Genomic DNA, 16053 nt, shown 5'->3' with positions numbered 1-16053 from the left:
TTCCTTCTCCTCTTCACTGTGTTTACTAGGCCCAGACCAGTTTCCTTCTCCTCTTTACTGTGTTTACTAGACCCATACCAGTTTCTTTCTCCTCTTTACTATGTTTACTAGGTCCAGACCAGTTTCCTTCTCCTCTTTACTGTGTTTACTAGACCCATACCAGTTTCTTTCTCCTCTTTACTATGTTTACTAGGTCCAGACCTGTTTCCTTCTCCTCTTTACTGTGTTTACTAGGCCCAGATCAGTTTCCTTCTCCTCTTTACTGTGTTTACTAGGTCCAGACCAGTTTCCTTCTCCTCTTTACTGTGTTTACTAGGTCCAGACCAGTTTCCTTTCTCCTCTTTACTGTGTTTACTAGGCCCAGACCAGTTTCCTTCTCCTCTTTACTGTGTTTACTAGACCCATACCAGTTTCTTTCTCCTCTTTACTATGTTTACTAGGTCCAGACCAGTTTCCTTCTCCTCTTTACTGTGTTTACTAGGCCCAGACCAGTTTCCTTCTCCTCTTTACTGTGTTTACTAGGCCCAGACCAGTTTCCTTCTCCTCTTTACTACGTTTACTAGGTCCAGACCAGTTTCCTTCTCCTCTTTACTACGTTTACTAGGTCCAGACCAGTTTCCTTCTCCTCTTTACTACGTTTACTAGGCCCAGACCAGTTTCCTTCTCCTCTTTACTACGTTTACTAGGCCCAGACCAGTTTCCTTCTCCTCTTTACTACGTTTACTAGGTCCAGACCAGTTTCCTTCTCCTCTTTACTGTGTTTACTAGGCCCAGACCAGTTTCCTTCTCCTCTTTACTGTGTTTACTAGACCCAGACCAGTTTCCTTCTCCTCTGTACCATGTTTACTAGGTCCAGACCAGTTTCCTTATCCTCTTTACTGTGTTTACTAGGTCCAGACCAGTCTCCTTCTCCTCTTTACTGTGTTTACTAGGTCCAGACCAGTACAGGGCTGGAGTCTCCTTCTCCTCTTTACTGTGTTTACTTGGTCCAGACCAGTTTCCGTCTCCTCTTTACTGTGTTTACTAGACCCAGACCAGTTTCCTTCTCCTCTGTACTATCTTTACTAGGCCCAGACCAGTTTCCTTCTCCTCTTTACTGTGTTTACTAGGTCCAGACCAGTCTCCTTCTCCTCTTTAATGTGTTTACTAGGTCCAGACCAGATTCCTTCGCCTGTTTACTGTGTTTACTAGGTCCAGACCAGTACAGGGCTGGAGTCTCCTTCTCCTCTTTACTGTGTTTACTAGACCCAGATCAGTTTCCTTCTCCTCTTTACTGTGTTTACTAGGCCCAGACCAGTTTCCTTCTTCCCTTTACTGTGTTTACTAGGCCCAGACCAGTTTCCTTCTCCTCTTTACTATGTTTACTTGGTCCAGACCAGTTTCCTTCTCCTCTTTACTGTGTTTACTAGGCCCAGACCAGTTTGCTTCTCCTCTTTACTATGTTTACTAGGCCCAGACCAGTTTGCTTCTCCTCTTTACTGTGTTTACTAGGCCCAGACCAGTTTCCTTCTCCTCTTTACTGTGTTTACTAGGCCCAGACCAGTTTCCTTCTCCTCTTTACTGTGTTTACTAGACCCAGACCAGTTTCCTTCTCCTCTTTACTGTGTTTACTAGGTCCAGACCAATTTCCTTCTCCTCTTTACTGTGTTTACTAGGTCCAGACCAGTTTGCTTCTCCTCTTTACTATGTTTACTAGGCCCAGACCAGTTCCTTCTCCTCTTTACTGTGTTTACTAGGCCCAGACCAGTTTCCTTCTCCTCTTTACTGTGTTTACTAGGCCCAGACCAGTTTCCTTCTTCCCTTTACTGTGTTTACTAGGCCCAGACCAGTTTCCTTCTCCTCTTTACTATGTTTACTAGGTCCAGACCAGTTTCCTTCTCCTCTTTACTATGTTTACTAGGTCCAGACCAGTTTCCTTCTCCTCTTTACTGTGTTTACTAGGCCCAGACCAGTTTCCTTCTCCTCCTGTGTTTACTTTTCCTTCTCCTCTTTACTGTGTTTACTAGGTCCAGACCAGTTTCCTTCTCCTCTTTACTGTGTTTACTAGGTCCAGACCAGTTTCCTTCTCCTCTTTACTATGTTTACTTGGTCCAGACCAGTTTCCTTCTCCTCTTTACTGTGTTTACTAGGCCCAGACCAGTTTGCTTCTCCTCTTTACTGTTTTACTAGGCCCAGACCAGTTTGCTTCTCCTCTTTACTGTGTTTACTAGGTCCAGACCAGTTTGCTTCTCCTCTTTACTGTGTTTACTAGGTCCAGACCAGTCTCCTTCTCCTCTTTACTGTGTTTACTAGGTCCAGACCAGTCTCCTTCTCCTCTTTACTGTGTTTACTAGGTCCAGACCAGTTTCCTTCTCCTCTTTACTGTGTTTACTGGTGACCAATTTACTGTGTTTAGGTCCAGACCAGTCTCCTTCTCCTCTTTACTGTGTTTACTAGGTCCAGACCAATTTCCTTCTCCTCTTTACTGTCCAGACCAATTTCCTTCTCCTCTTTACTGTGTTTACTAGGTCCAGACCAGTACAGGGCTGGAGTCTCCTTCTCCTCTTTACTGTGTTTACTAGGTCCAGACCAATTTCCTTCTCCTCTTTACTGTGTTTACTAGGTCCAGACCAATTTCCTTCTCCTCTTTACTGTGTTTACTAGGTCCAGACCAGTCTCCTTCTCCTCTCTTTACTGTGTTTACTTTTCCTTCTCCTCTTTACTGTGTTTACTAGGTCCAGACCAATTTCCTTCTCCTCTTTACTGTGTTTACTAGGTCCAGACCAGTCTCCTTCTCCTCTTTACTGTGTTTACTAGGTCCAGACCAGTTTCCTTCTCCTCTTTACTGTGTTTACTAGGCCCAGACCAGTTTGCTTCTCCTCTTTACTATGTTTACTAGGCCCAGACCAGTTTCCTTCTCCTCTTTACTGTGTTTACTAGGTCCAGACCAGTTTGCTTCTCCTCTTTACTGTGTTTACTAGGTCCAGACCAGTCCTTCTCCTCTTTACTGTGTTTACTAGGTCCAGACCAGTTTCCTTCTCCTCTTTACTGTGTTTACTAGGTCCAGACCAGTCCAGACCAGTTTCCTTCTCCTCTTTACTGTGTTTACTAGGTCCAGACCAATTTCCTTCTCCTCTTTACTGTGTTTACTAGGTCCAGACCAGTTTCCTTCTCCTCTTTACTGTGTTTACTAGGTCCAGACCAGTTTCCTTCTCCTCTTTACTTTTTACTAGGTCCAGACCAATTTCCTTCTCCTCTTTACTGTGTTTACTAGGCCCAGACCAGTAGGGCTGGAGTCTCCTTCTCCTCTTTTACTGTGTTTACTAGGTCCAGACCAGTTTCCTTCTCCTCTTTACTTTTTACTAGGTCCAGACCAGTTTCCTTCTCCTCTTTACTGTGTTTACTAGGTCCAGACCAGTTTCCTTCTCCTCTTTACTGTGTTTACTAGGTCCAGACCAGTTTCCTTCTCCTCTTTACTGTGTTTACTAGGTCCAGACCAGTTTCCTTCTCCTCTTTACTGTGTTTACTAGGTCCAGACCAATTTCCTTCTCCTCTTTACTGTGTTTACTAGGTCCAGACCAGTACGGGGCTGGAATTTCCTTCTCCTCTTTACTATGTTTACTAGGTCCAGACCAGTTTCCTTCTCCTCTTTACTGTGTTTACTAGGCCCAGACCAGTTTCCTTCTCCTCTTACTGTGTTTACTAGACCCAGACCAGTTTCCTTCTCCTCTTTACTATGTTTACTAGGTCCAGACCAGTTTCCTTCTCCTCTTTACTGTGTTTACTAGGTCCAGAACAGTACAGGGACCAGTTTTCCTTCTCCTCTTTACTATGTTTACTAGGTCCAGACCAGTTTCCTTCTCCTCTTTACTGTGTTTACTAGGCCCAGACCAGTTTCCTTCTCCTCTTTACTGTGTTTACTAGGCCCAGACCAGTTTCCTTCTCCTCTTTACTGTGTTTACTAGGCCCAGACCAGTTTCCTTCTCCTCTTTACTGTGTTTACTAGGTCCAGAACCAGGGCTAGTTCCTTCTCCTCTTTACTATGTTTACTAGGTCCAGACCAGTTTCCAGACCAGTTTCCTTCTCCTCTTTACTGTGTTTACTAGGCCCAGACCAGTTTCCTTCTCCTCTTTACTGTGTTTACTAGGCCCAGACCAGTTTCCTTCTCCTCTTTACTACGTTTACTAGGTCCAGACCAGTTTCCTTCTCCTCTTTACTACGTTTACTAGGTCCAGACCAGTTTCCTTCTCCTCTTTACTACGTTTACTAGGTCCAGACCAGTTTCCTTCTCCTCTTTACTACGTTTACTAGGTCCAGACCAGTTTCCTTCTCCTCTTTACTACGTTTACTAGGTCCAGACCAGTTTCCTTCTCCTCTTTACTATGTTTACTAGGTCCAGACCAGTTTCCTTCTCCTCTTTACTACGTTTACTAGGCCCAGACCAGTTTCCTTCTCCTCTTTACTACGTTTACTAGGCCCAGACCAGTTTCCTTCTCCTCTTTACTACGTTTACTAGGTCCAGACCAGTTTCCTTCTCCTCTTTACTGTGTTTACTAGGCCCAGACCAGTTTCCTTCTCCTCTTTACTATGTTTACTAGGTCCAGACCAGTTTCCTTCTCCTCTTTACTGTGTTTACTAGGCCCAGACCAGTTTCCTTCTCCTCTTTACTGTGTTTACTAGACCCAAACCAGTTTCCTTCTCCTCTGTACCATGTTTACTAGGTCCAGACCAGTTTCCTTATCCTCTTTACTGTGTTTACTAGGTCCAGACCAGTTTCCTTCTCCTCTTTACTGTGTTTACTAGGTCCAGACCAGTCTCCTTCTCCTCTTTACTGTGTTTACTAGGTCCAGACCAGTTTCCTTCTCCTCTTTACTGTGTTTACTAGGTCCAGACCAGTCTCCTTCTCCTCTTTACTGTGTTTACTAGGTCCAGACCAGTACAGGGCTGGAGTTTCCGTCTCCTCTTTACTGTGTTTACTAGACCCAGACCAGTTTCCTTCTCCTCTGTACTATGTTTACTAGGCCCAGACCAGTTTCCTTCTCCTCTGTACTATGTTTACTAGGTCCAGACCAGTTTCCTTCTCCTCTTTACTGTGTTTACTAGGCCCAGACCAGTTTCCTTCTCCTCTGTACTATGATTACTAGGTCCAGACCAGTTTCCTTCTCATCTTTACTGTGTTTACTAGGCCCAGACCAGTTTCCTTCTACTCTTTACTGTGTTTACTAGGTCCAGACCAGTCTCCTTCTCATCTTTACTGTGTTTACTAGGCCCAGACCAGTTTCCTTCTACTCTTTACTGTGTTTACTAGGTCCAGACCAGTCTCCTTCTCCTCTTTACTGTGTTTACTAGGCCCAGACCAGTCTCCTTCTCCTCTTTACTGTGTTTACTAGGCCCAGACCAGTTTCCTTCTCCTCTTTACTGTGTTTACTAGGTCCAGAACAGTACAGGGCTGGAGTCTCCTTCTCCTCTTTACTGTGTTTACTAGGTCCAGACCAGTTTCCTTCTCCTCTTTACTGTGTTTACTAGGTCCAGAACAGTACAGGGCTGGAGTCTCCTTCTCCTCTTTACTGTGTTTACTAGGCCCAGACCAGTTTCCTTCTCCTCTTTACTACGTTTACTAGGTCCAGACCAGTTTCCTTCTCCTCTTTACTGTGTTTACTAGGTCCAGACCAGTTTCCTTCTCCTCTTTACTGTGTTTACTAGGCCTAGACCAGTTTCCTTCTCCTCTTTACTGTGTTTACTAGGCCCAGACCAGTTTCCTTCTCCTCTTTACTACCATGTTTACTAGGCCCAGACCAGTTTCCTTCTCCTCTTTACTGTGTTTACTAGGTCCAGACCAGTCTCCTTCTCCTCTTTACTGTGTTTACTAGGTCCAGACCAGTTTCTCTTCTCCTCTTTACTGTGTTTACTAGGTCCAGACCAGTTTCCGTCTCCTCTTTACTGTGTTTACTAGGCCCAGACCAGTTTCCTTCTCCTCTGTACTATCTTTACTAGGCCCAGACCAGTTTCCTTCTCCTCTTTACTGTGTTTACTAGGTCCAGACCAGTTTCCTTCTCCTCTTTACTGTGTTTACTAGGTCCAGACCAGTTTCCTTCTCCTCTTTACTATGTTTACTAGGTCCAGACCAGTTTCCTTCTCCTGTTTACTGTGTTTACTAGGTCCAGACCAGTTTAGTCTCCTTCTCCTCTTTACTGTGTTTACCCCAGACCAGTTTCCTTCTCCTCTTTACTGTGTTTACTAGGCCCAGACCAGTTTCCTTCTTCCCTTTACTGTGTTTACTAGGCCAGACCAGTTTCCTTCTCCTCTTTACTATGTTTACTAGGTCCAGACCAGTTTCCTTCTCCTCTTTACTGTGTTTACTAGGCCCAGACCAGTTTGCTTCTCCTCTTTACTATGTTTACTAGGCCAGACCAGTTTCCTTCTCCTCTTTACTGTGTTTACTAGGCCCAGACCAGTTTCCTTCTCCTCTTTACTGTGTTTACTAGGTCCCAGACCAGTTTCCTTCTCCTTTACTGTGTTTACTAGGCCCAGACCAGTTTCCTTCTCCTCTTTACTATGTTTACTAGGTCCAGACCAGTTTCCTTCTCCTCTTTACTGTGTTTACTAGGCCCAGACCAGTTTCCTTCTCCTCTTTACTGTGTTTACTAGGCCCAGACCAGTTTGCTTCTCCTCTTTACTGTGTTTACTAGGCCCAGACCAGTTTGCTTCTCCTCTTTACTGTGTTTACTAGGTCCAGACCAGTCTCCTTCTCCTCTTTACTGTGTTTACTAGGTCCAGACCAGTTTCCTTCTCCTCTTTACTGTGTTTACTAGGTCCAGACCAGTTTCCTTCTCCTTTACTGTGTTTACTAGGTCCAGACCAATTTCCTTCTCCTCTTTACTGTGTTTACTAGGTCCAGACCAGTTTCCTTCTCCTCTTTACTGTGTTTACTAGGTCCAGACCAGTTTCCTTCTCCTCTTTACTGTGTTTACTAGGTCCAGACCAGTACGGGGCTGGAATTTCCTTCCCCTCTTTACTGTGTTTACTAGGCCCAGACCAGTTTCCTTCTCCTCTTTACTGTGTTTACTAGGCCCAGACCAGTTTCCTTCTCCTCTTTACTGTGTTTACTAGGCCCAGACCAGTTTCCTTCTCCTCTTTACTGTGTTTACTAGGTCCAGACCAGTTTCCTTCTCCTCTTTACTGTGTTTACTAGGTCCAGACCAATTTCCTTTTCCTCTTTACTGTGTTTACTAGGTCCAGACCAGTACGGGGCTGGAATCTCCTTCTCCTCTTTACTGTGTTTACTAGGCCCAGACCAGTTTCCTTCTCCTCTTTACTGTGTTTACTAGGCCCAGACCAGTTTCCTTCTCCTCTTTACTGTGTTTACTAGGCCCAGACCAGTTTCCTTCTCCTCTTTACTATGTTTACTAGGTCCAGACCAGTTTCCTTCTCCTCTTTACTGTGTTTACTAGGTCCAGACCAGGGCTGGAGTCTCCTTCTCCTCTTTACTGTGTTTACTAGGTCCAGACCAGTTTCCTTCTCCTCTTTACTGTGTTTACTAGGCCTAGACCAGTTTCCTTCTCCTCTTTACTGTGTTTACTAGGCCCAGACCAGTTTCCTTCTCCTCTTTACTGTGTTTACTAGGCCCAGACCAGTTTCCTTCTCCTCTTTACTGTGTTTACTAGGTCCAGACCAGTTTCCTTCTCCTCTTTACTACGTTTACTAGGTCCAGACCAGTTTCCTTCTCCTCTTTACTACGTTTACTAGGTTTACTACGTTTAATAGGCCCAGACCAGTTTCCTTCTCCTCTTTACTACGTTTACTAGGTCCAGACCAGTTTCCTTCTCCTCTTTACTGTGTTTACTAGGTCCAGACCAGTTTCCTTCTCCTCTTTACTATGTTTACTAGGTCCAGACCAGTTTCCTTCTCCTCTTTACTGTGTTTACTAGGCCCAGACCAGTTTCCTTCTCCTCTTTACTACGTTTACTAGGCCCAGACCAGTTTCCTTCTCCTCTTTACTGTGTTTACTAGGTCCAGACCAGTTTCCTTCTCCTCTTTACTGTGTTTACTAGGTCCAGACCAGTTTCCTTCTCCTCTTTACTATGTTTACTAGGTCCAGACCAGTTTCCTTCTCCTCTTTACTGTGTTTACTAGGCCCAGACCAGTTTCCTTCCTCTCTTTACTGTGTTTACTAGGTCCCAGACCAGTTTCCTTCTCCTCTGTACCATGTTTACTAGGTCCAGACCAGTTTCCTTCTCCTCTTTACTGTGTTTACTAGGTCCAGACCAGTTTCCTTCTCCTCTTTACTGTGTTTACTAGGTCCAGACCAGTCTCCTTCTCCTCTTTACTGTGTTTACTAGGTCCAGACCAGTTTCCTTCTCCTCTTTACTGTGTTTACTAGGTCCAGACCAGTCTCCTTCTCCTCTTTACTGTGTTTACTAGGTCCAGACCAGTACAGGGCTGGAGTTTCCTTCTCCTCTTTACTGTGTTTACTAGACCCAGACCAGTTTCCTTCTCCTCTTACTATGTTTACTAGGTCCAGACCAGTTTCCTTCTCCTCTGTACTATGTTTACTAGGTCCAGACCAGTTTCCTTCTCCTCTTTACTGTGTTTACTAGGCCCAGACCAGTTTCCTTCTCCTCTGTACTATGATTACTAGGTCCAGACCAGTTTCCTTCTCCTCTTTACTGTGTTTACTAGGCCCAGACCAGTTTCCTTCTCCTCTTTACTGTGTTTACTAGGTCCAGACCAGTCTCCTTCTCATCTTTACTGTGTTTACTAGGCCCAGACCAGTTTCCTTCTCCTCTTTACTGTGTTTACTAGGTCCAGACCAGTTTCCTTCTCCTCTTTACTGTGTTTACTAGGCCCAGACCAGTCTCCTTCTCCTCTTTACTGTGTTTACTAGGTCCAGACCAGTTTCCTTCTCCTCTTTACTGTGTTTACTAGGTCCAGAACAGTACAGGGCTGGAGTCTCCTTCTCCTCTTTACTGTGTTTACTAGGTCCAGACCAGTTTCCTTCTCCTCTTTACTGTGTTTACTAGGCCTAGACCAGTTTCCTTCTCCTCTTTACTGTGTTTACTAGGCCCAGACCAGTTTCCTTCTCCTCTTTACTACGTTTACTAGGCCCAGATCAGTTTCCTTCTCCTCTTTACTATGTTTACTAGGTCCAGACCAGTTTCCTTCTCCTCTTTACTGTGTTTACTAGGCCTAGACCAGTTTCCTTCTCCTCTTTACTGTGTTTACTAGACCAGACCAGTTTCCTTCTCCTCTTTACTGTTTTACTAGGTCCAGACCAGTTTCCTTATCCTCTTTACTGTGTTTACTAGGTCCAGACCAGTCTCCTTCTCCTCTTTACTGTGTTTACTAGGTCCAGACCAGTACAGGGCTGGAGTCTCCTTCTCCTCTTTACTGTGTTTACTAGGTCCAGACCAGTTTCCTTCTCCTCTTTACTGTGTTTACTAGACCCAGACCAGTTTCCTTCTCCTCTGTACTATCTTTACTAGGCCCAGACCAGTTTCCTTCTCCTCTTTACTGTGTTTACTAGGTCCAGACCAGTCTCCTTCTCCTCTTTACTGTGTTTACTAGGCCCAGACCAGTTTCCTTCTCCTTTACTATGTTTACTAGGTGACCAGATTCCTTCGCCTGTTTACTGTGTTTACTAGGTCCAGACCAGTACAGGGCTGGAGTCTCCTTCTCCTCTTTACTGTGTTTACTAGGTCCAGACCAGTTTCCTTCTCCTCTTTACTGTGTTTACTAGGCCCAGACCAGTTTCCTTCTTCCTTTACTGTGTTTACTAGGCCCAGACCAGTTTCCTTCTCCTCTTTACTATGTTTACTAGGTCCAGACCAGTTTCCTTCTCCTCTTTACTGTGTTTACTAGGTCCAGACCAGTTTGCTTCTCCTCTTTACTATGTTTACTAGGCCCAGACCAGTTTGCTTCTCCTCTTTACTGTGTTTACTAGGCCCAGACCAGTTTCCTTCTCCTCTTTACTGTGTTTACTAGGCCCAGACCAGTTTCCTTCTCCTCTTTACTGTGTTTACTAGGCCCAGACCAGTTTCCTTCTCCTCTTTACTATGTTTACTGGTCCAGACCAGTTTCCTTCTCCTCTTTACTGTACTGTTTGTTCTCCTCTTTACTAGGCCCAGACCAGTTTCCTTCTCCTCTTTACTGTGTTTACAAGGCCCAGACCAGTTTCCTTCTCCTCTTTACTGTGTTTACTAGGTCCAGACCAGTTTCCTTCTCCTCTTTACTGTGTTTACTAGGTCCAGACCAGTTTCCTTCTCCTCTTTACTGTGTTTACTAGGTCCAGACCAGTTTCCTTCTCCTCTTTACTGTGTTTACTAGGTCCAGACCAGTTTCCTTCTCCTCTTTACTGTGTTTACTAGGTCCAGACCAGTTTCCTTCTCCTCTTTACTGTGTTTACTAGGTCCAGACCAGTTTCCTTCTCCTCTTTACTGTGTTTACTAGGTCCAGACCAGTACAGGGCTGGAATTTCCTTCTCCTCTTTACTATGTTTACTAGGTCCAGACCAGTTTCCTTCTCCTCTTTACTGTGTTTACTAGGCCCAGACCAGTTTCCTTCTCCTTTTTACTATGTTTACTAGGTCCAGACCAGTTTCCTTCTCCTCTTTACTGTGTTTACTAGGTCCAGACCAGTTTCCTTCTCCTCTTTACTGTGTTTACTAGGTCCAGACCAGTTTCCTTCTCCTCTTTACTGTGTTTACTAGGTCCAGACCAGTACGGGGCTGGAATTTCCTTCTCCTCTTTACTGTGTTTACTAGGTCCAGACCAGTTTCCTTCTCCTCTTTACTGTGTTTACTAGGCCCAGACCAGTTTCCTTCTCCTCTTTACTGTGTTTACTAGACCCAGACCAGTTTCCTTCTCCTCTTTACTATGTTTACTAGGTCCAGACCAGTTTCCTTCTCCTCTTTACTGTGTTTACTAGGTCCAGAACAGTACAGGGCTGGAGTCTCCTTCTCCTCTTTACTATGTTTACTAGGTCCAGACCAGTTTCCTTCTCCTCTTTACTGTGTTTACTAGGCCCAGACCAGTTTCCTTCTCCTCTTTACTGTGTTTACTAGGCCCAGACCAGTTTCCTTCTCCTCTTTACTGTGTTTACTAGGCCCAGACCAGTTTCCTTCTCCTCTTTACTACGTTTACTAGGTCCAGACCAGTTTCCTTCTCCTCTTTACTACGTTTACTAGGTCCAGACCAGTTTCCTTCTCCTCTTTACTGTTTTCTTCTCCTCTTTACTACGTTTACTAGGCCCAGACCAGTTTCCTTCTCCTCTTTACTGTGTTTACTAGGCCCAGACCAGTTTCCTTCTCCTCTTTACTGTGTTTACTAGGTCCAGACCAGTTTCCTTCTCCTCTTTACTGTGTTTACTAGGTCCAGACCAGTTTCCTTCTCCTCTTTACTATGTTTACTAGGCCCAGACCAGTTTCCTTCTCCTCTTTACTATGTTTACTAGGTCCAGACCAGTTTCCTTCTCCTCTTTACTGTGTTTACTAGGTCCAGACCAGTTTCCTTCTCCTCTTTACTGTGTTTACTAGGTCCAGACCAGTTTCCTTCTCCTTTTTACTATGTTTACTAGGCCCAGACCAGTTTCCTTCTCCTTTTTACTATGTTTACTAGGTCCAGACCAGTTTCCTTCTCCTCTTTACTATGTTTACTAGGTCCAGACCAGTTTCCTTCTCCTCTTTACTGTGTTTACTAGGCCCAGACCAGTTTCCTTCTCCTCTTTACTGTGTTTACTAGGTCCAGACCAGTTTCCTTCTCCTCTTTACTGTGTTTACTAGGCCCAGACCAGTTTCCTTCCCCTCTTTACTGTGTTTACTAGACCCAAACCAGTTTCCTTCTCCTCTGTACCATGTTTACTAGGTCCAGACCAGTTTCCTTATCCTCTTTACTGTGTTTACTAGGTCCAGACCAGTTTCCTTCTCCTCTTTACTGTGTTTACTAGGTCCAGACCAGTCTCCTTCTCCTCTTTACTGTGTTTACTAGGTCCAGACCAGTTTCCTTCTCCTCTTTACTGTGTTTACTAGGTCCAGACCAGTTTCCTTCTCCTCTTTACTGTGTTTACTAGGTCCAGACCAGTACAGGGCTGGAGTTTCCTTCTCCTCTTTACTGTGTTTACTAGGTCCAGACCAGTTTCCTTCTCCTCTTACTATGTTTACTAGGCCCAGACCAGTTTCCTTCTCCTCTGTACTATGTTTACTAGGTCCAGACCAGTTTCCTTCTCCTCTTTACTGTGTTTACTAGGCCCAGACCAGTTTCCTTCTCCTCTGTACTATGATTACTAGGTCCAGACCAGTTTCCTTCTCATCTTTACTGTGTTTACTAGGCCCAGACCAGTTTCCTTCTCCTCTTTACTGTGTTTACTAGGTCCAGACCAGTCTCCTTCTCCTCTTTACTGTGTTTACTAGGCCCAGACCAGTTTCCTTCTACTCTTTACTGTGTTTACTAGGTCCAGACCAGTCTCCTTCTCCTCTTTACTGTGTTTACTAGGCCCAGACCAGTCTCCTTCTCCTCTTTACTGTGTTTACTAGGCCCAGACCAGTTTCCTTCTCCTCTTTACTGTGTTTACTAGGTCCAGAACAGTACAGGGCTGGAGTCTCCTTCTCCTCTTTACTGTGTTTACTAGGTCCAGACCAGTTTCCTTCTCCTCTTTACTGTGTTTACTAGGCCTAGACCAGTTTCCTTCTCCTCTTTACTGTGTTTACTAGGCCCAGACCAGTTTCCTTCTCCTCTTTACTACGTTTACTAGGCCCAGATCAGTTTCCTTCTCCTCTTTACTATGTTTACTAGGTCCAGACCAGTTTCCTTCTCCTCTTTACTGTGTTTACTAGGCCTAGACCAGTTTCCTTCTCCTCTTTACTGTGTTTACTAGGCCCAGACCAGTTTCCTTCTCCTCTTTACTATGTTTACTAGGTCCAGACCAGTTTCCTTCTCCTCTTTACTGTGTTTACTAGGCCTAGACCAGTTTCCTTCTCCTCTTTACTGTGTTTACTAGGCCCAGACCAGTTTCCTTCTCCTCTTTACTACGTTTACTAGGCCCAGATCAGTTTCCTTCTCCTCTTTACTACGTTTACTAGGTCCAGACCAGTTTCCTTCTCCTCTTTACTACGTTTACAAGGTCCAGACCAGTTTCCTTCTCCTCTTTACTATGTTTACTAGGTCCAGACCAGTTTCCTTCTCCAGTTTACTGTGTTTACTAGGTCCAGACCAGTACAGGACTGGAGTCTCCTTCTCCTCTTCACTGTGTTTACTAGACCCAGACCAGTTTCCTTCTCCTCTTTACTGTGTTTACTAGGCCCAGACCAGTTTCCTTCTCCTCTTTACTGTGTTTACTAGGTCCAGACCAGTTTCCTTCTCCTCTTTACTATGTTTACTAGGCCCAGACCAGTTTCCTTCTCCTCTTTACTGTGTTTACTAGGTCCAGACCAGTACAGGGCTGGAGTCTCCTTCTCCTCTTTACTGTGTTTACTAGGCCCAGACCAGTACAGGACTGGAGTCTCCTTCTCCTCTTTACTGTGTTTACAAGGTCCAGACCAGTACGGGGCTGGAGTCTCCTTCTCCTCTTTACTGTGTTTACTAGGCCCAGACCAGTTTCCTTCTCCTCTTTACTGTGTATACTAGGTCCAGACCAGTACAGGACTGAAGTCTCCTTCTCCTCTTTACTATGTTTAAGAAGGTCCAGACCAGTTTCCTTCTCCTCTTTACTGTGTTTACTAGGCCCAGACCAGTTTCCTTCTCCTCTTTACTGTGTTTACTAGGTCCAGACCAGTTTCCTTCTCCTCTTTACTGTGTTTACTAGGTCCAGACCAGTCTCCTTCTCCTCTTTACTGTGTTTACTAGGCCCAGACCAGTTTCCTTCTCCTCTTTACTATGTTTACTTGGTCCAGACCAATTTCCTTCTCCTCTTTACTGTGTTTACTTGGTCCAGACCAGTTTCCTTCTCCTCTTTACTATGTTTACTAGGCCCAGACCAGTTTCCTTCTCCTCTTTACTGTGTTTACTAGGCCCAGACCAGTTTCCTTCTCCTCTTTACTATGTTTACTAGGCCCAGACCAGTTTCCTTCTCCTCTTTACTATGTTTACTTGGTCCAGACCAGTTTCCTTCTCCTCTTTACTGTGTTTACTAGGTCCAGACCAGTTTCCTTCTCCTCTTTACTGTGTTTACTAGGCCCAGACCAGTTTCCTTCTCCTCTTTACTGTGTTTACTAGGCCCAGACCAGTTTCCTTCTCCTCTTTACTGTGTTTACTAGGCCCAGACCAGTTTCCTTCTCCTCTTTACTGTGTTTACTAGGTCCAGACCAGTCTCCTTCTCCTCTTTACTGTGTTTACTAGGTCCAGACCAGTACAGGGCTGGAGTCTCCTTCTCCTCTTTACTGTGTTTACAAGGTCCAGACCAGTTTCCTTCTCCTCTTTACTATGTTTACTAGGTCCAGACCAGTTTCCTTCTCCAGTTTACTGTGTTTACTAGGTCCAGACCAGTACAGGACTGGAGTCTCCTTCTCCTCTTCACTGTGTTTACTAGACCCAGACCAGTTTCCTTCTCCTCTTTACTGTGTTTACTAGGCAACAGACCAGTTTCCTTCTCCTCTTTACTGTGTTTACTAGGCCCAGACCAGTTTCCTTCTCCTCTTTACTGTGTTTACTAGGTCCAGACCAGTCTCCTTCTCCTCTTTACTGTGTTTACTAGGTCCAGACCAGTACAGGGCTGGAGTCTCCTTCTCCTCTTTACTGTGTTTACTAGGCCCAGACCAGTACAGGACTGGAGTCTCCTTCTCCTCTTTACTGTGTTTACAAGGTCCAGACCAGTACGGGGCTGGAGTCTCCTTCTCCTCTTTACTGTGTTTACTAGGCCCAGACCAGTTTCCTTCTCCTCTTTACTGTGTATACTAGGTCCAGACCAGTACAGGACTGAAGTCTCCTTCTCCTCTTTACTATGTTTAAGAAGGTCCAGACCAGTTTCCTTCTCCTCTTTACTGTGTTTACTAGGCCCAGACCAGTTTCCTTCTCCTCTTTAATGTGTTTACTAGGCCCAGACCAGTTTCCTTCTCCTCTTTACTGTGTTTACTAGGCCCAGACCAGTTTCCTTCTCCTCTTTACTATGTTTACTAGGTCCAGACCAGTTTCCTTCTCCAGTTTACTGTGTTTACTAGGTCCAGACCAGTACAGGGCTGGAGTCTCCTTCTCCTCTTTACTGTGTTTACTTGGTCCAGACCAGTTTCCTTCTCCTCTTTACTGTGTTTACTAGGCCCAGACCAGTTTCCTTTTCCTCTTTATTATGTTTACTAGGCCCAGACCAGTTTCCTTCTCCTCTGTACTATGTTTACTAGGTCCAGACCAGTTTCCTTCTCCTCTTTACTGTGTTTACTAGGTCCAGACCAGTCTCCTTCTCCTCTTTACTGTGTTTACTAGGTCCAGACCAGTACAGGACTGGAGTCTCCTTCTCCTCTTTACTGTGTTTACTAGGTCCATACCAGTACAGGGCTGGAGTCTCCTTCTCCTCTTTACTGTGTTTCCTTGGTCCAGACCAGTTTCCTTCTCCTCTGTACTGTGTTTACTAGGTCCAGACCAGTTTCCTTCTCCTCTGTACTGTGTTTACTAGGCCCAGACCAGTTTCCTTCTCCAGTTTACTGTGTTTACTAGGTCCAGACCAATTTCCTTCTCCTCTGTACTGTGTTTACTAGGTCCAGACCAGTTTCCTTCTCCTCTTTACTGTGTTTACTAGGTCCAGACCAGTTTCCTTCTCCTCTTTACTATGTTTACTAGGTCCAGACCAATTTCCTTCTCCTCTGTACTGTGTTTACTAGGTCCAGACCAGTTTCCTTCTCCTCTTTACTGTGTTTACTAGGTCCAGACCAGTTTCCTTCTCCTCTTTACTGTGTTTACTAGGTCCAGACCTGTTTCCTTCTCCTCTTTACTGTGTTTACTAGGCAACAGACCAGTTTCCTTCTCCTCTTTACTGTGTTTACTAGGCCCAGACCAGTTTCCTTCTCCTCTTTACTGTGTTTACTAGGTCCAGACCAGTCTCCTTCTCCTCTTTACTGTGTTTACTAGGTCCAGACCAGTACAGGGCTGGAGTCTC

The 16053-nt window shown here is 44.9% G+C and overlaps 1 long non-coding RNA gene across 5 annotated transcripts; it reads left to right on the top strand.

Annotated features, from left to right (window-relative positions):
- The first annotated feature begins 448 nt into the window (after positions 1-448).
- LOC127929154 (uncharacterized) lies at positions 449-13244 on the top strand. 5 transcript variants are annotated; one of them, XR_008133464.1, is made up of 4 exons: positions 449-727; positions 4127-4331; positions 4373-5505; positions 12806-13244. It is a non-coding gene; the product is annotated as an uncharacterized LOC127929154 (long non-coding RNA). The 5 variants fall into 5 exon arrangements; XR_008133460.1 differs by having other exon boundaries at positions 4127-5505; positions 12929-13244; XR_008133459.1 differs by having other exon boundaries at positions 4127-5505.
- Positions 13245-16053: the final 2809 nt, after the last annotated feature.

Source organism: Oncorhynchus keta, unplaced genomic scaffold (genome assembly GCF_023373465.1).
Source record: "Oncorhynchus keta strain PuntledgeMale-10-30-2019 unplaced genomic scaffold, Oket_V2 Un_scaffold_5444_pilon_pilon, whole genome shotgun sequence".
Lineage (NCBI taxonomy): Eukaryota > Metazoa > Chordata > Actinopteri > Salmoniformes > Salmonidae > Oncorhynchus > Oncorhynchus keta.
This window is presented reverse-complemented; position numbering and strand designations above follow the sequence as displayed.